General features: G+C 37.9%; 1 pseudogene; it reads right to left on the reverse strand.

The window, feature by feature from the left end:
* Positions 1-21,276, reverse strand: part of LOC133630327 (netrin-G1-like) — a 139,202-nt pseudogene that overhangs the window by 107,028 nt on the left and 10,898 nt on the right.

Genomic DNA, 21,276 nt, shown 5'->3' on the forward strand with positions numbered 1-21,276 from the left:
TATATATATATATATATATATATATATATATATATATATATATATATATATATATATATATATATATATATATATATATATATATATATATATATATATACCGTAATTTCCGGACTATAAGCCGCTACTTTTTCCCCTCGTTCTGGTCCCTGCGGCTTATACAAGGGTGCGGCTTATTTACGGCCTGTTCTTCTCCGACACCGACGAAGAGGATTTCGGTGGTTTTAGTACGCAGGAGGAAGACGATGACACAATGATTAAAGACTGACTTTTCATATACTGGTAAGCTGGTTATTTTGATAACGTACAGGCGAGCACTTTGTATTACTTTGCACCGTTGTATTATTTGTACTCTGCACGAATGCTGTTCGCCATGTCAAAGATGTGAAAGTTTGATGGAATGATTGAAAGATGTATTGTTAATAAATGGGACGCTTTGCGTTCCCAAACAGTCATCTCTGTCCCGACAATCCCCTCCGTGGTAGCAGGAACCCCGACATACTACGGTAATTACACATCAAAACCCTGCGGCTTATATATGGAGCAATCTGTATTTTCCCCTAAATTTAGCTGGTGTGGCTTATAGTCAGGTGCGGCTTATAGTCCGGAAATTACGGTATATATATTAGGGCTGCAACAACTAATCGATTAAATCGATTAAAATCGATTATTAAAATAGTTGCCGACTAATTTAGTCATCGATTTGTTGGATCTATGCTATGCGCATGCGCAGAGTTTTTTTTTTTTTTTAAATTAAATTTGTTTTATTTGTTGTATTTTATTTTTTTTAATAAACCCTTATTTATAAACTGCAACATTTACAAACAGCTGAGAAACAATAATCAAAATAAGTATGGTGCCAGTATGCTGGTTTTTTTCCCCAATAAAATACTGGGTAGGATAGAAATGTAGTTCGTCTCTTTTATCCGATTAATCGAAGTAATAATCAACAGATTAATCGATTATCAAATTAATCGTTGGTTGCAGCCCTAATATATATATATATATATATATATATATATATATATATATATATATATATATATATATATATATATATATATATATATATATACACACATTTTTTCCATCATCCCTCGGAATGGATTTAAAAGGGTGTAATTGTGATTATTTTTTAATTTTTTTTATTGCAGATTGAATGTTTTTTTTAATAATATCTACAAAGTTCAATGAGCTGGTTGTGTCATGTGTGACCATGTTTGTCGACTTTTTGTGCTGGTTGAATTGTTTTTTTTCTGCACCATGACTAGGGAAGGTTGTGTGGATCGGGTCATATACATAAATGCAATAAAATGGCCGATATCTTTAGTTACTGTCTACTAAACAACTTTTTCTCAACACAAGAATATTGCACCTGCCTTTGATACTGATTACAAACTCTGATCCAATCCTGCTGACACTGTATTTATTTTTAGCTTAGCGGCTGACATGCAGCTATTTTTAGTGTGTCTCCATACACAGTGTGGAGCCGCTCCCCTAAACTGACAGTTATCACCTCCAATAGAACGAATAAACAGACTTTCTTACTATCTTAAAAAGGTATCTTCGACTGCGCCTTCTCCTCGTCAGCCATGTTGTAGTTTTTAGCGCTTCCATAGCGAATCTACTGACTGACATAAGTTAGAACTGTACGCTACTTTATATTAGAAATGGCAACAGCGGAGGATCCATCCGCATGTAGGAGCCAGTCTGCCCCACAACAAGAGGATGGAGAAAAAGAAGCTTATTGAATACAACGTCGGGTTCCAATGGCAGACTTCGGGTAAATGTCCACTATATAAGCAGACAACCTCACTGGGCACACAACCTCACCGGACAGAGAAAATTCCAAAGTATGGAGGAAGGCAAGATTATTTTATAAACATCCCCGCAATGCCTTAACTGGTTTGATTCCATGTTTTCGGGACTTACGCAGATCCAAAATAGACAAAAGCAGGTACCAGCAGGTAAGAAGAGTTGGTTTTGCATTATAGGTCCCCTTTAAGTATTGTTATCATGTACCATTATCACTGGAGGACGAGGCTAAACATGTCAGTGGTGCCTCGGTTTCGGTGCGTGCCACAATGTCATCTCTCACATTTGATGCAACTTTGACTGTCAATACTGTCCCACATATACATCTGATGTCAGCAGACTCACATCTGATGCAACTTTGAATGTCAATACTGTCCCACCAACATGTGACGTCATCCCTCACATATGATGCAACTTTGACTGTCAATACTGTCCCACATATACATCTGATGTCAGCAGTCTCACATATGATGCAACTTTGACTGTCAATATTGTCCAACGTACACATCGGATGTCAGCAGACTCACATCTGATGCAACTTTGACTTTCAATACTGTCCCACATACACATCTGATGTCAGCAGTCTCACATATGATGCAACTTTGACTGTCAATATTGTCCAACGTACACATCGGATGTCATCTCTCACATGTTATGTAACTTTGACTGTCAATACTGTCCTAGGTACACATCTGTCAGCAGTCTCACATCCGATTCAACTTTGACTGTCAAAACTGTCCCACTTACACATCTGATGTCATCTCTCACATCTGATGCAACTTTGACTGTCAATACTGTCCCACGTACACATCAGATGTCATCTCTCACATCTGATGCAACATTGACCATCAATACTGTCCCACTTACACAACTAATGTCATCTCTCACATCTGATGCAACTTTGACTGTCAATACTGTCCCACGTACACATCTGATGTCATCTCTCACATCTGATGCAACTTTGACTGTCAATACTGTCCCACGTACACATCTGATGTCATCTCTCACATCTGATGCAACTTTGACTGTCAATACTGTCCCACTTACACATCTGTCAGCAGTCTCACATCCGATTCAACTTTGACTGTCAAAACTGTCCCACGTACACATCTGATGTCATCTCTCACATCTGATGCAACTTTGACTGTCAATACTGTCCCACGTACACATCAGATGTCATCTTTTAAAGATGATGCAACTTTGACTTTCAATACTGCCCCACTTACATGTGATGTCATCTCTCACATCCGTAGGAACTTTGACCGTCAATACTGCTGTCCCACGTACACATCTGATGTCAAATCTCACATCGGATGCAACGTTGACTGTCAATACTGCCCCACTTACAATATTTACATTGCCTTAGCATTCACACATTTGATAGAGCCTAATTCCAAAATGGAATTCATTCATTTTTTGTCCTCAAAATTCTGCACACAACACCCGATAATGACAATGTGAAAAAAATAGAAATAAATAGTCCCCTTTGCAGCACCCCTCAAGCTCCGTCAGGTTGGATGGAAAGCATTGGTTTACATCCAGTATGTCTCTGTACATCGCTGCATTCATATTTCCCTCTACCAGTTCCTGCCACTGAAAACCAGCCCCACAGCATTGTGGCATCGTATTAAAAAAAAACATGAGGCTGTAATTCTTGCCAAAGGTGCGTCAACAAAGTATTGAGCACAAAAAACAATCAAATTGTCATTATGGGGTATTGTGTGTAGAATTTTGAGGATAAAATGATAGTATTCCATTTTGTAATAAAGCTGTAAGGTAACAAAATGTGGAAAGCACTGCAGCTTGAAGTAATACGACACACAATATTTAATATGTGGGGAAAGCGTTAAAACAGACCTGGGCATTCTGCGGCCCGCGGGCCGCATCCGGCCCTTTGTGCGTCCCTGTCCGGCCCGCGTGAGGCCAATTATAAATTACAAAATACATTTACAAAAGTATCTATGTCGAGTGTGCAATACAACGGTGCTGCTTTTGTTTTGAAAATTGTTATTTGTATTACTTCCGTGTGGACGTATGCGTGTGCATGATTGTGAGTGAATGTGAACAGCTGCAATAACAAATTACAAAATAAAGTTGAAAAAACATCTATGTCGTGCGCGCAATACAACTGTGCTGCTTTTATTTTGAAAAGTATTATTTATGGGCGTGTGTCCGTGTGTAACCTGCGAGTGAAGGTGCACATGCAGCGACAAGTGATGCACGCTTTACACCCGAGATGCTAAAAAGAGAAAAGTTGATGAAGAATGGCGTGTTTCCAACAAGACATGGACTGCCAAGCAACGTTCCCTCTAAGGTGCGTGCCTGCGCAATTGCGCACTGCTCAAGCGTCCGCTGCGCGCAGCAAAATATATGCCGCGCACCAAATCAAATCCCATCTGAATTGTAAACAAAATAAACCTATTTATTCTATGTAATTTTGCAATGCAACTTTGAGTGACAGTGACAACAAGCGGCCCTAACGGTGTTCGTCAACACCGTTCAATTGAACACCGTTCAATTATTGTAACGTCTATCGAGATGCTTCGAGGACAGGAATTATATCGAACACTTTATCGAGCAAAACTGTTTAAAATCGGACATAACCACACCAAAAACATGAGTAAAGCACTTCTATCTCGAAAAACTAGTAATTTTCTGCCGTACAAACCAGGCCAAAACCAACTTGTCATCTGTCACCAACACGCATAGCACTAAACCACTGGTGCGTTTATGGCCACACAAAAAGTCGGACAACTCAAACACCACACAAAGTTACACTATGACTCCTCAGTCATACGTGTGCTTATTTTACTGTCATTTATTATTAATGTTAATTTATTTATATTAGTCATGGAATGCTGTTACACACACTATGTTGAAGTATTACTATTATTATTATTATTATTATTATTATTATTATTATTATTATTTATCTTACGGTATATATCAAAAATAATATTGAGCAAAATGTAATTGAAATATTGTCGATGTGGCCCTCCAGCAGTGCTCGGGTTGCTCATGCGGCCCGCGGTAAAAATGAATTGCCCACCCCTGCGTTAAAAGATCCTTTCTAAAAACAATAAAATAAAAAAAAGAATACTTTACTTACTAATTATTCCACTTAACTGAGTAAAAAGTTCATGCTTTGCAGATCACGGCTGTGGAACTAAAAGCTCTTGAACGTCATTCATGCTTTTGTGCGCGTTTGATTTGGACGAGGCGGCAACATGCAAAGTTCTCTGCGAGTGATCGGTGTCAACAACACCCGGAGGAGCAGCGGCAGATCATGACGTCAGAAGTACAGTCAACAAAACTACTCACCAGGGCGCAGTAGGTCTCGGGCGGGTCCCCGCAGGTGATGTTGGGCGGATCCAGGGTCACCTTCAGGTACTGGGTCATGTCGGCCGCCTCCGGCTGGCAGGCCATGTAGTCCCAGGTGAGGCCCTCGTCGGAGTAGATTTGGGACTTGCACACGTCGTAGTGGCCCCACGCCGCGGGGTAGTGCTGCATGGCGGCTCGGCACGCGCCACACCACAACGCCTGCAGCGTCAGCGCCAGATAGAGATGCATGGCCGCTTCCTCTCTTCAAGCCGGACCTCCTTACGAAGACGTATGAGCAAGGCCCGCCTCTTCTTCTTCTTCTTCGTCTTCCTCCGACAGCGACTTAGTCAGCGGAAGTAGGACGACATGCCTTCCAGGTGACGTGCGAGCCTTTTTTTCCCCCCCCTGTCTGAGGTTAGCAGCCCATGGAGAAGAGGACAAGATGGAGATGGCCCTTTAACGTGTTGATAAGACGAGGTGTGACGGGGGGTTGATCAGCGTGTCTGGCTGTCAATCATCCTGGGTGGCAACCTGAAACGCAGAAAGGGCGGATGAATAAAAAGCTCCCGGGTTGAAAGTGAGCGACGGGCGATTAAATCGATTGAATCAATTAAAAAAAAAAAAAAGGTAGCTTTGATTTATTATGGGCCTGCTCGGGTGCCAGCACGTTTCTCTGGCGTCTAATGCGAGACGGACCGGCCAACGAACCCCCACATATGTTATACCGTCGGAAATGTCGCGTTCGTGCCGACAAGGGTACTTTAAAGTGGGAACATTTCGTGTTACCATGGCGACGCTATTCGCGGACAAAAACAAAACTGGGCCAATTGAATGGGAACATTCATTTTAACGGACGATTGCTCTGAGACAAACGCCAAAAAGACAAGATTACCTCCTCTTGTAGCTCAGCCACGCTTCCACGTAGCTCGGTGCGTAACGTCTCATTTTGTTCACACTTGTCTATTTTAACCCTGGCTAACATTTTTTTTTAACACTGGCTAACTTTAGCATGCTACCACGCTAACATTAAAGTGCTAACTTTTTAACTAACTTTGTTTTTTTCCATAATTACTAAGGCTAACTTTTTGAGCTAGTTTTGCAACCGTTTACAACAGAGTCTTATAACTTGGTATGTGACATTTGTTAACTGTTAGCGTGCTAACTTTAGAATGCTAGCACACTAACATTAAAGTGCTAACTTTTTAACTAACTTTAAGTTTCTTTCCCTAATTACTAAGGCTAACTTTTTGAGCTAGTTTTGCAACCGTTTACACCAGAGTCTTATAGCTTGATATGTGACATTTTTTAACTGTTAGCGTGATAACTTTAGCATGCTAGCACACTAACATTAAAGTGCTAACTTTTCAGTTAACTTTACGTTTTTTTTTTCCCTAATTACTAAGGCTAACTTTTTGAGCTAGTTTTGCAACCGTTTACACCAGAGTCTTATAACTTGGTATGTGACATTTGTTAACCGTTAGCATGCAAACTATAGCATACAGGTAAGCTAACGTAAGCGTGCTAAGTTTTTCATCTAATTTTACACTTTTTTCTCTATTTTCGCAGCCATACATATTTGAGTCATATAACTTGGTAAATGAAACATGCTAACTGTTATCATGCTAACGTTTGCACAAATGCTAAATATTAGCATTTTAATGTAAGCATGCCAACCTTTTAGGCTAGCTGTGTAGCTCATTTTGTACAGGTTTTGACGTCCAATGTTTGGTTGTAGCTGAATGGCCATCGACTGTTATCATGCTATCGTTAGCACACATGCTAAGTGTTAGCATTTTTTATGTACATATGCTACTCTGTGGCTTACTTGCTAGATGCACTATATTTATATGATGTATTTATAATATGTTGCTTACATTAATAATCAGTGTTACTGTTCAAATTGAGAAAATCCGGACCGCCCGGAACTTTCCGCACGGTCACTACGATAAATACTTTTTTTCACCTCTTTAATTTTTTTATTAATGCTAACTTTTATTATGTTAAAACTGCAATTTCAATTATTGAATTTTTTTAACTTTATTTTTTAAACATAATAAAAGGTTATGGCATGCAGAATAATGTGTATTTAGGAGAAAATTGTTGAAATAAACAACATTTATTCCGCATGCCATAACCTTTTATTCAATGTTTATCTAAATAAATCAATACTGAAATTACAGTTTTAACATAATAAAAGTTAACATTAATTAAAAAACATAAATAAATAAAAAAGGTGAAAAAAAATTATACTGTATAAAGTGTGTGTTATTCAATTAGTCGATTTATCCCCAAAAAATATTCAATATATTATTAAAAATATTCCATAACTGCAGTGGACATTTTGGTCATTTTATTCTGTCAGGTTTGTGGGGTGACTTTGTGGAATCAGTTACATGAGGAGATCAAACAAAGTAATACAATCATTTAATTTAAAATTAAATACAAAAAATGCTAGCACGCTAACATTAAAGTGCTAACTTTTTAGCTAGCTTTACGTTTTTTTTCCCTAATTACTAAGGCTAACTTTTTGAGCTAGTTTTGCAACCGGTTACACCAGAGTCTTATAACTTGGTGTGTGACATTTGTTAACTATTAGCATGCTAACTTTAGCATGCTAGCATGCTAAAATTAAAGCGCTAACTTTTCAGCTAACTTTACATTTTTTTTCCTAATTACCGAGGCTAACTTTTTGAGCTAGTTTTGCAACCGTTTACACCAGAGTCTTATAACTTGGTATGTGACATGTGTTAACTGTTAGCGTGCTAACTTTAGCAAGCTAGCACCCTAACATTAAATTGCTAACTTTTCAGCAAACTTTACGTTTTTTTTCCCTAATTACTAAGGCTAACTTTTTGAGCTAGTTTTGCAACCATTTACACCAGAGTATTATAGCTTGGTATGTGACATTTGTTAACTGTTAGCGTGCTAACTATAGCATGCTAGCACGCTAACATTAAAGTTTTAACTTTTCAGCTAACTTTAAGTTTCTTTCACTAATTACTAAGGCTAACTTTTTGAGCTAGTTTTGCAACCGTTTACAACAGTCTTATAACTTGGTATGTGACATTTGTTAACTGTTAGCGTGCTAACTTTAGCATGCTAGCACGCTAACATTAAAGTGCTAACTTTTTAACTAACTTTACGTTTTTTCCCCTAATTACTAAGGCTAACTTTTTGAGCTAGTTTTGCAACCATTTACACCAGAGTCTTATAGCTTGGTATGTGACATTTGTTAACTGTTAGCGTGCTAACATTAAAGTGTTAACTTTTCAGCTAACTTTAAGTTTCTTTCCCTAATTACTAAGGCTAACTTTTTGAGCTAGTTTTGCAACCGTTTACAACAGTCTTATAACTTGGTATGTGACACTTGTTAACTGTTAGCGTGCTAACTTTAGCATGCTAGCACACTAACATTAAAGTGCTAACTTTTAAACTAACTTTACGTTTTTTCCCCTAATTACTAAGGCTAATTTTTTGAGCTAGTTTTGCAATCGTTTACAACAGTCTTATAACTTGGTATGTGACATTTGTTAACTGTTAGCGTGCTAACTTTAGCATGCTAGCACGCTAACATTAAAGTGCTAACTTTTTAACTAACTTTACGTTTTTTTCCCCTAATTACTAAGGCTAATTTTTTGAGCTAGTTTTGCAATCGTTTACAACAGTCTTATAACTTGATATGTGACATTTGTTAACTATTAGCATGCTTTAAAAAAAAAGTACGGGCATAGCAGTTTGTGGGGTGACTTCGTGGAATCAGCTACATGAGGACATCAAACAAAGTAATACAATCATTTAATTTCAAATTAAATACAAAAAAAACAAAACATTGACAGGTACAACAAAGAGGAAAAAACCTAAAATATCTTAAGTAAATATTTAATTCCAATAAACTACATTTGATAAACTAATGAGTATTTATGGATGTAATCATATATGTATGTGTGGGAAAAAATCACAAGACTATTTCATCTCTACAGGCCTGTTTCATGAGGGGTTTCCTCAATCCTCAGGAGAAAATCTCCTGAGGATTGAGGAAACCCCTCATGAAACAGGCCTGTAGAGATGAAATAGTCTTGTGATTTTTTCCCACACATACATATTACGCTCTACCACGGTATCGAGCACTATTTTTTGGATAATCTAATTAAGACACACATATATATATATATATATATATATATATATATATATATATATATATATATATATATATATATATATATATATATATATATATATATATATATATATATATATATATATATATATATATATATATATAGATATATTTTTTTTTTATTTTTATTAATGGATGTAATTATATATATTATTATATTATATAATTTCGCTTGTGGATCAATAAAGTTTGTCTAACTCTCTTCTGTAATTATATACTAAATATACTATACACTATAATAATAGTCATTTTATTTCAGACCCAGGGAGATCCATATCACAGAGGAAAAAAGATACAATAAAACACTAATTAAAGAATTACAAGCAGGAATAAAATAAATAAAAACTTGCATGAAAAAAATAATAAATAATATACTAATAATAGTATATACTAAATTAATTTTGTTAAATAAATTCATGTATTATTGATAAAGAATCAGATTATTATATCTGAGTTAGTTTGCTTCTTCCTGCTCCTTTTGGGACCGTGTTATTTTATGTCATTTACCTTGTTAAAAATTGTACAAATGGAGTATATTATGATTGATATAAAAGGATACAGTGTTAAGTATTTAGTTTAGTGTTCACCCCTGACTGAGGATCGGACAAGGTCCTTTGGAACAAGAGGCCGGAACATAAACCGGAGGTACAATCCGAGGCACGCCGTCACCCGTTGTCACATTCATTTTTTCTCCCAACACACACACAAAAAAAACCTTTTATTTCCCAGTCAAGGTGTTGCCTATCAAACATGACGTGCTTCCTGTCTCCAATCACAAGGGCACCTGGCATGCCTCGGGGGTATTTCTGTCACAATAGACTAAGTCCAACGCCTCCTCTCAGCTTTGACTGCATGGCAGCCAGCCCTGTGTGCCGCACACTGGGATGGAGACGCCGGAGACGTCTCGATTGAAGTCTGGGATGATGGGAAGGTATGTTTCCAAAACAAGCCTGTCACCATGACGACGCTAAGCGACAACACTTTCACTTAGGGGTGAACTCCCAGCAGGCACACGGCATTGAAACAACGTTGACGAATTGTTGAATTAGGTCCTGATGATGCACGTTAAACATAACGTTGAAACAACATGCTTTTTGACGACGTTTAATCAATGTTCCCTCTAATTGGTCATGTGTGTGAGCAAAGGCAAAAACTCCCTGAGCATTCAGCGGAGCCCATGTGAGCAACATCAGACGTGCACACTGTGTGAAAAAAAAAAAAAAGAAAAAAAGACGTGCACACTGTGGCTACACCAGCACCACACCTGTCCCACACCTGACTAAATAACAAGTTCAATCTCAAGTTCAGCCCATGTGAGCAACATCAGACGTGCACACTGTGAGAAAAAAAAAAGAGAGAAAAAAAAAAAGACGTGCACATTGTGGCTACACCAGCACCACACCTGTCCCAAACCTGACTAAATAACAAGTTCAATCTCAAGTTCAGCCCATGTGAGCAACATCAGATGTGCACACTGTGAGAAAAAAAAAAAAAGAAAAAAAAAAAAAAAAAAGACGTGCACACTGTGGCTACACCAGCACCACACCTGTCCCAAACCCGACTAAATAACAAGTTCAATCTCAAGTTCAGCCCATGTGAGCAACATCATACGTGCACACTGTGAGAGAAAAAAAAAAAAAAAAGACGTGCACACTGTGGCTACACCAGCACCACACCTGTCCCAAACCTGACTAAATAACAAGTTCAATCTCAAGTTCAGCCCATGTGAGCAACATCAGACGTGCACACTGTGAGAAAAAAATAAAAATAAATAAAAAGACGTGCACACTGTGGCTACACCAGCACCACACCTGTCCCAAACCTGACTAAATAACAAGTTCAATCTCAAGTTCAGCCCATGTGAGCAACATCAGACGTGCACACTGTGAGGGGAAAAAAAAAAAAAAAAAGAAAAGAAAAAATACGTGCACACTGTGGCTACACCAGCACCACACCTGTCCCAAACCTGACTAAATAACAAGTTCAATCTCCATCCATCCATCCATTTTCTACTCCTTGTCCCTTTCGGAGTGGCCTATCTCAGCTGCATTCGGGCGGAAGGCGGGGTACACCCTGGACAAGTCGCCACCTCATCGCAGGGCCAACACAGATAGACAGACAACATTCTCTTATTATTATAATCAAATGACAGCAGTCATTTCCATTTGTAATATAAGTGTTTAGGCCCACTTACAATGACAATAACAACAAATATTGTTTTTCATGAACTGTGTACTTCAGGGGTGTCCAAAGTGCGGCCCGGGGGCCATTTGCGGCCCGCAGGTAATTTTTTTAACGGCCCCACGGCACATTCTAAAAATAAGATTAAAAAAAATAAAAAACATAAAAAGTAGTATAAAAGAATAACAGGTGACAATAAAATGTTGCTATGTTGACTCTAATAACACTAAGCTGTCATGCAGGCTGTTTCTTTCTTTAAAACATAATAATGAATCAAAAACAATGTTATTATGAATTATTGACCTATTCAAGGCTCCAATTAGGTCACATTAAATATTCCACTTTGAGATATTTTTTGGGGAAAATGTTGCATATTTTGTGTTTGCCATATAAAAAACAATGTTTTTTTTTTTTTTTTTAAAGAAGGGCCTAAAATGAACAAACAAGGAACATAATAAACAACAATACAAGTTATAATTCACGGATGGATCTGAAGTTGATATTGAGACTATTGTGTTAACAGTTTAAAAAAAAAAAAAATATTTATTTTTTAACACTTTACTGAGCAGGACCCTTTTGGATCCCCAATCATATTAGTGGGACTTTTTTTTTTTTTTTTTAAGTGTCATTGCTCAAAAAATAATAATCAATTAAAATCAATGTTGTTATGAGTTATGTTGTGAGCTCCAATTATTATATAATCTGAAATGTTCCACTTTAAAATTTTATTGGGGGAAAATATGTCATATTTTGTGTTTTTTCCATAAAAAACTGGGTTTTCTTTGACAAAAAGGGCATACAACTTAAATCTAAAAAAACCAAACATTATATTGACAGATATACCTAATGTTGATCTAGATATTTAAACTTTGAATTAAATAATAATAATACTAAATAATGACATTTTTTTATTTTTTTGAACCTAAACCCTTTGGAGTCCCCGGTATCAAGCCTGAGTGGAGGCCTAAATGTATATTTTTTATACATACATTGTATTGGTTTTTAAAATAAAAAATATCAAAATGGCCCCCGCTTGCTTTGATTTTTCAGTGTGCGGCCCTCAGTGGAAAAAGTTTGGACACCCCTAGTGTACTTGTATTGTTTGTCTGGGTGGAGGTCCTGCTTTGGAAATAGTTTGTACCCCTTTCAGACATTGCATTTAGTTCCCATTAAAACATTCACATGTTGCACAATGAGATGTAAGCAGGGGATCGTGTGTACATTCCTGCAACTTCCTGTTTGTAAAAAATATATTTTTATTAGTATTTATTTAATATACTAACAGCATTTCATGATTAATATTTATAAATGAAGATTCCTAATAAATGACACTAGAATAAGCACACATTTGATGGGTAAATCATAGTGTAACGACCTGGAATGACACTTTATGTGTGGTGTTGGAGTTGTCCGACTTTTTGTGTGGCTGTAAACGCATCACTGGCTAAGTGCCATATGTGCATGTGTTGGCGCAAGTGAGAAAGAGCGAGCGGCTGCTGTTGATATAACAAAGTTGCTTTTGGTCTGGTTTGTACTGCAGAAAATGACCACTTTTGCTAGATAAACTTTTTTTTACTAATGTTTTGGTGATGTGTTTATGGCCGCCAAAGAGTTTTGCTCAGTAAAGTGATGGATGGAATTCATGTCCTCAAAGCGTCTCGACAGACGTTACAATATTTGAACAAGGTTATTTTTTTAAAATTTTGTGCCTGGCATAGATTTGCTGTGCGCAGAGGACACTTGAGCAGTGCGCTATTGCACAGGCGCGCACCTTAGAGGGAACGTTGGTTCTGCCGTTGATTTGATCATTGAATTTTGTTAATTTCCCAACCAAAATTCTACAACACAAACATAACGTTGAAACACACTTTTTGACGACGTTGAATGAACGTTGGGTTCTGACGTTGATTTGACCATTGAATTTTGGTCATTTCCCAACCGATATTCCACAACACAAACATAACGTTGAAACAACATGCTTTTTGTCAGCGTTAAATCAATGTTAGGTTCTAATGTTTGACCATTGAATTTTGGTCAATTCCCAACCAATATCCTACAACACAAATACAACATTGAAACCACATGCTTTTTGACTACGTTTAATCAATGTCGGGTTGTGACGTTGATTTGATTATTGAATTTTGGTCATTTCCCAACCATTATTCCACAACACAAACATAACGTTCAAACAACATGCTTTTTCCATTAATCCATCCATCCATTTCCTACCGCTTGTCCCTTTTGGGGTTGCGGGGGGTGCTGAAGCCTATCTTTGCTGCATTGACAACGTTTAATCAATGTTGGGTTCTGACGTTGATTTGACCATTGAATTTTGGTAATTTCCCAACCAATATCCTACAACACAAATACAACATTGAAACAACATGCTTTTTGACAACGTTAAATCAATGTTAGGTTCTAATGTTCGACCATTGAATTTTGGTCATTTCCCAACCAATATTCTACAACACAAATACAACGTTGAAACAACATGCTTTTTGACTACCTTTAATCAATGTCAGGTTCTGACGTTGATTTGATCATTGAATTTTGGTCATTTCCCAACCAATATTCCACAACACAAAATGTTGAAACAACATGCTTTTTGACAACGTTTAATCAATGTTGGGTTCTGACGTTGATTTGACCATTGAATTTTGGTCATTTCCCAACCAATATCCTACAACACAAATACAACATTGAAACAACATGCTTTTTGACAACGTTAAATCAATGTTAGGTTCTAATGTTTGACCATTGAATTTTGGTCATTTCCCAACCAATATTCTACAACACAAATACAACGTTGAAACATGCTTTTTGACAACGTTTAATCAATGCTGGGTTCTGACGTTGATTTGACCATTGAATTTTGGTCATTTCCCAACCAATATCCTACAACACAAATACAACATTGAAACAACATGCTTTTTGACTACGTTTAATCAATGTCAGGTTCTGACGTTGATTTGATCATTGAATTTTGGTCATTTCCCAACCAATATTCCACAACACAAAACATTGAAACAACATTCTTTTTGACAACGTTAAATCAATGTTAGGTTCTAGTCTTCGACCATTGAATTTTGGTCATTTCCCAACCAATATTCTACAACACAAGTACAACGTTGAAACAACATGCTTTTTGACTATGTTTAATCAATGTCAGGTTCTGACGTTGATTTGACCATTGAATTTTGGCTTTTACTAACCATTATTCCACAACACAAACATAACGTTGAAACAACATGCTTTTTCCATCCATCCATCCATCCATTTCCTACCGCTTGTCCCTTTTGGGTTTGCGGGGGGTTCTGAAGCCTATCTTAGCTGCATTGACAACGTTTAATCAATGTTGGGTTGTGATGTTGATTTGACCATTGAATTTTGGTCATTTCCCAACCAATATTCTACAACACAAGTACAATGTTGAAACAACATGCTATTCGACAACGTTAAATCAATGTTAGGTTCTAATGTTCGACCATTGAATTTTGGTCATTTCCCAACCAATATTCTACAACACAAATGTAACGTTGAAACAACATGCTTTGTGATGACGTTTAATCAATGTCAGGTTCTGACGTTGTTTTGACCATTGAAATTTGGTGATTTCCCAAAAAATATTCCACAACAACAAACATAACGTTGAAACAACATGGTTTTTCCATCCATCCATTTCCTACCGCTTGTCCCTTATGGGGTCTAAACTGCATTGACAACGTTTAATCAATGTTGGGTTCTAACGTTGATTTGATTATTGAATTTTGGTCATTTCCCAACTAGTATTCCACAACACAAATCCAACGTTGAAACATGCTTTTTGACAACGTTTAATCAATGTTGGGTTGTTGTGTATTAGCGTTCGTATTTGTGGTGGCTTTTGCGATCATGCTGTAGCTGAAAGTTGTGTCGTGGCGTTGGCATTTGTTGTAACTCTTCTCGGCTACCGTCGCTGTTAATTAAAGTGAGAGTAGTGGCAGATCAAACCATTTCTCATTCCACCTGAAAAGATTGGGTTGCGCTTAATTTTTCAGGTACACCTACTGTTTATTCAACTTGCAGAGATGTCGGTTGCACTTCATTTTTGATATTAATGTATTTTTTTAATGTTGAAAAACAAAAGCAGAATTCGCAGATAAATTGACTGTTAAAATGTTTGTTACTGTACTTTTATTGAAAATGTGAGAAGAAAATTGTTAATTCTACCTAAAGTGTTGGTTGGACTTTATTCTAATAAGATGTAAATGCATCGGACATTATTTGTTGTTTACTTGCTTTTTTGTATCCATAATTCACTCGTACACAATTCCCTCACAAGAAATAACAACAAATACAGGAAACTATTCCCACACGGGGCGGACTGGTAAAATCACGGCAGGATAACTTAAAAATAAAGACAACTTCAGATTGTTTTCTTTGTCTTACTTTGGCCAAGAATAAAACAAAAGCATTCTGAAAATGTTCATATCACAAATAATTCTTTTGGCAAAACACTTAAAACATTTTTGAAAATTCTGAGGAAAAAAATAGTGCAGTTTCAAAATCACTGTCAAGAATACAACGAACTTAGACTTTGTCTCAGAGTTTTTACAAAGCCATTAAACTTTAAGCGCTTCCTGTTTAGCATCCTCAATGCTAGCAGTTCACCATTAAAAAACGTTTGGAAAAGCAATCGAGTGCTTCCTCAAACCGCCGCATTGGTGAAATCCGCAACTGCCGCAACACATTCATTTACCATGATTCAACTATTACAACTATTATATAAACAACACAATTATCAAAAAGACACCGTTGTCAAATTCAAGGTAACATCACTACAAACGTTAATGTGAACATAGTAGATTTAAGCATAAAATAAAATAGAACAACACATGTAGAAACACATTTTTACAATGGAGTTCAGGGTGCGCATCGTGCATTCAACCAATTGCAAGCGCTGCACGGAACTAGAGTGGATAATTTACAATGAAAAAAAAAGGTGTTTTGCGTCGATACTGCCGCCACCTGCCGCCACCTGCCGCCAGCTTGCACCTTTGCGATTGGAGTAGCGGCAGCCAATCCAGAGGGCGCCTAAAGTCAGCTGACACGTCATCTTTAAACAGTGTGACGTGGGTTACACTTGAATTGCTGACATCCAGTGGACACATTTAGAACAGCAGTTTCTTCCATTTAAAAAAAACGCAGCTCATTTTTATACTTAGCAATTGGATCTTGCGGGCCGGATTAAACTTGATGGCGGACCTGATACGGCCCATGGGCCGTACGTTTGACACCCCTGTTCTAGATAAACTCTTTGTTGCATTGAACAAAGAGAGCACGATCTACCAAGTCAAATTCCTTGTGTGCTAAACATACTTGGCCAATAAATCTGAATCTGATCCCAGCCACTTGGTCCAGCTCCTCCCGGGGGATCCCGAGGCGTTCCCAGGCCAGCCGGGAGACAGTCTTCCCAACGTGTCCTGGGTCGTCTCCGTGGCCTCCTACCGGTCGGACGTCCCCTAAACACCTCCCTAGGGAGGCGTTCGGGTGGATTCCTGACCAGATGCCCGAACCACCTCATCTGGCTCCTCTCCATGTGGAGGAGCAGCAGCTTTACTTTGAGCTCCCCCCGGATGGCAGAGCTTCTCACCCTATCTCTAAGGGAGAGCCCCGCCACCCGACGGAGGAAACTCATTCCGGCCGCTTGTACCCGTGATCTTGTCCTTTCGGTCATAACCCAAAGCTCATGACCATAGGTGAGGATGGGAACATAGATCAACCGGTAAATTGAGAGCTTTGCCTTCCGGCTCAGCTCCTTCTTCACAACAACAGATCGATACAGCGTCCGCATTACTGAAGACCCCACACCAATCCGCCTGTCGATCTCACGATCCACTCTTCCCTCACTCGTGAACAAGACTCAGAGGTAGTTGAACTCCTCCACTTGGGGCAAGATCTCTTCCCCAACCCCGGTGATGGCACTCCACCCTTTTCCGGGCGAGAACCATGGACTCGGACTCGGCGGTGCTGATTCTCATCCCAGTCGCTTCACACTCAGCTGCGAACCGATCCAGTGAGAGCTGAAGATCCTGGCCAGATGAAGCCATCAGGACCACATCATCAGCAAAAAGCAGAGACCTAATCCTGCAGCCACCAAACCGGATCCCCTCAACGCCTTGACTGCGCCTAGAAATTCTGTCCATAAAAGTTATGAACAGAATCGGTGACAAAGGACAGCCTTGGCGTAGTCCAACCCTCACTGGAAACGGGTCCGACTTACTGCCAGCAATGCGGACTAAGCTCTGACACTGATCATACAGGGAGCGGACCGCCACAATCAGACAGTCCGTTACCCCACAGGACTTCCCGGGCTTTAGTTTAGTTTAGTTTATTAAGTATCCCCATTAGTCTACACCGCAGTGGAGACTATTCTTCCTGGGGTCCAGGTAAAAAACATCACACAATCACAAAACAAAAGATTACACGGTTACACGGGTACACGGTCGAATGCCTTCTCCAAGTCCACAATATTACAGTATCTGTAAAATATTATTTCACGTTTTGTTCGTACACAGTAGTGATGGGTCCGGCAACACCGATGCATCGGCGCATGCGTCGAGCTCATAGAGCGATACCCTTTTAGAAAGTCACGTGACCGATCATGAGCTGTTTTGGTCACGTGACCGATATGCGAACTGTGTCGCACTGACGCCTCCTCTGTGCCCTGTGAGCACCGTTCCCTCTAAAGTGCGCGCCTGCGCAATTGCGCACTGCTCAAGCGTCCTCTGCGCGCAGCAAATATATGCCGCGCACCAAATCAAACTCATCTGAATTCTAAACAAAATAAACATATTTATCCTGTGTAATTTTGCAATGCAACTCTGAGTGACAGTGACAACAAGCGGCCCTAACGGTGTTCAATTATTGTAACGTCTATCGAGATGCTGGTGCGTTTATGGCCACACAAAAAGTCGGACAACTCAAACACCACACAAAGTTACACTATGATTCCTCAGTGATACGTGTGCTTATTTTACTGTCATTTATTATTAATGTTATTTTATTGATATTAATCATGGAATGCTGTTACTAGAGAAAGTTACAGGAATGCACACTTCATCCTATGCTTACATTTCATTGTGCAACATGAGGATGTTTAAGGGGAACTAAATGTGATCTCTGAAAGGGGTACAAATGATTTCCAAAGCAGGACCCCCACCCAGACATATTGTACAATACTAATCCATAGCTTATGAAAAACAAGATTTCTTTTATTTTCATTACAAGTGGGCCAAATCACTAATATTAGAAAATAATCTCATGAAAATGACTCCTCTCATTTGAGTGTTATTATAAAAGATTGTTTTGAGACAGGTGTGCTGCTGGTATTTCCACGTGTGATGTCGCTCACATGTGCTCCACTGAATGCTCAGGGAGTTTTTGTGTTTGCTCACACACATGAACAATTAGAGGGAACATTGCCTGTGAGCGGGTCTTTTCTACAGCCGGAGAAATAATAACTAAGAGAAATCGTCTAAAATGTAATACGTTGGAAAAACTGCTTTTTTTTTTAAATGTGTAAACATTTTTTACAAAAATTCCCAGTCCACTAGCATCCTCATTCACAACACATTCTCTTAGTTTTCCATGTTCTGATACATGTTCACATTATTTATTGACTGTTACTAAAAAAGATACAAATATATTTTTATTTAAATGAAGATATGAAATAATCCTAAATGAAATACAATGACTTGGTTTATAATATTGTATATTCTAGGTCAGGGGTCACCAACCTTTTTGAAAGCAAGAGCTACTTCTTGGGTACTGATTAATGCGAAGGGCTACCAGTTTGATACACACTTAAATAAATTGCCAGAAATAGCCAATTTGCTCAATTTACCTTTAACTCTATGTTATTATTAATAATTAATGATATGTACACTTAATTTAATGGTTTAAAAGAGGAGAAAAACCCCTAAAAAATGACAATTACATTTTGAAACATAGTCTATCTTCAATTTCGACTCTTTAAAATTCAAAATTCAACTGAAAAAAAGAAGAGAAAAACTAGCTAATTCGAATCTTTTTGAAAAAATTAAAAAAATAATTTATGGAACATCATTAGTAATTTTTGCTGATTAAGATTAATTTTTGAATTTTGATGACATGTTTTAAATAGGTTAAAATCCAATCTGCACTTTGTTAAAATATATAACAAATTGGACCAAGCTATATTTCCAACAAAGACAAATCATTATTTCTTCTAGATTTTCCAGGACAAAAATTTTTCAAAGAAATTCAAAAAGACTTTGAAATAAGATTTAAATTTGATTCTACAGATTTTCTAGATTTGCCAGAATATTTTTTTTGAATTTTAATCATAATAAGTTTGAAGAAATATTTCACAAATATTCTTCGTCGAAAAAACAGAAGCTGAAATGAAGAATTAAATTAAAATTTATTTATTATTCTTTACCATTAAAAAAATAAATTTACTTGAACATTGATTTAAATTGTCAGGAAAGAAGAGGAAGGAATTTAAAAGGTAAAAAAGGTATATGTGTTTAAAAATCCTAAAATCATTTTTAGGGTTGTATTTTTCCTCTAAAATTGTCTTTCTGAAAGTTATAAGAAGCAAAGTAAAAAAAATAATGAATTTATTTAAACAAGTGAAGACCAAGTCTTTAAAATATTTTCTTGGATTTTCAAATTCTATTTGAGTTTTGTCTCTCTTAGAATTAAAAATGTCGAGCGAAGCGAGACCAGCTTGCTAGTAAATAAATACATTTTAAAAAGTAGAGGCAGCTCACTGGTAAGTGCTGCTATTTGAGCTATTTCTAGAACAGGCCAACGGGCTACCTGTTGCCCACGGGCACCGCGTTGGTGACCCCTGTACTAGGTCATAAAATCAGTGTCAGTTGAGTCGGTCCATAGGTTGCCTGTAGGGATTTTTAATGTCCAGCAGATGACAGTATCGACACAGTATCAATACAGTTTTGCAATGTGTCGAAACGCTTCATGACGCCCCATCAACCCATTACTAGTACACAGCTAGCCAGACAATGTATGTACTGCAGTTGTACTAACACGCATGTATCATGATCGATATTAAAGTGTGACTCACTCGATGGACAGTCGTCTCTTCGGTCCAACTCCTTTTTCCCGGGTTATTTGGGTAAGCACGCCGTCCATGTCGAAATAGCTCATTTTGTAGATTCGAGTCGCTTTCACCTCACTCTCTCGGCTTCCGTCTGCTCCGAAGTCTAACCCTTCCTTCGTGTTAGGAGCAGCAGTTCATCCTCAGTATATTCAGCTTCAAAAAGATGAGGTTGCGAATCCTCATTCGTCCAAAAATAGTCGCCTTCAAGTTTGCTTTCCGGCATTGATTAAAATGACCAAAATACGGTAAATATTGTACATATTACTTATGTGTAAATAAACTCCAGTTAGCCGTATTTTGCAAGCTTGTGTTCTTGTCTTATTATGATTGTGAAAGATAAGCAAAATAAAAAAAATAAAAAAAGTGCAGTTCCCCTTTAAGCGTGAAGGACCACGCCCGTGGTGTGTCGCCAGCAAGACTGCCAGGCTGAGTGATCGGGGAGGCAGGTATAAATAGCCCTCTGATTAGTGATCAGGAGCAGGTGAGTGTCCTGGCCAGTAACCAGAGGCAGGTGTGGGAAATCAGTGTTGATGGCAACTCAGGGAGCATGAGAACCTAAATGAACACTAAACTAAGGCGATATAATAATCATGGCCATAACATTATAGACATATATTCCTATTTTAATACTTAA

The sequence above is a fragment of the Entelurus aequoreus genome, linkage group LG15, assembly GCF_033978785.1.
Source record: "Entelurus aequoreus isolate RoL-2023_Sb linkage group LG15, RoL_Eaeq_v1.1, whole genome shotgun sequence".
NCBI classification, from domain to species: domain Eukaryota; kingdom Metazoa; phylum Chordata; class Actinopteri; order Syngnathiformes; family Syngnathidae; genus Entelurus; species Entelurus aequoreus.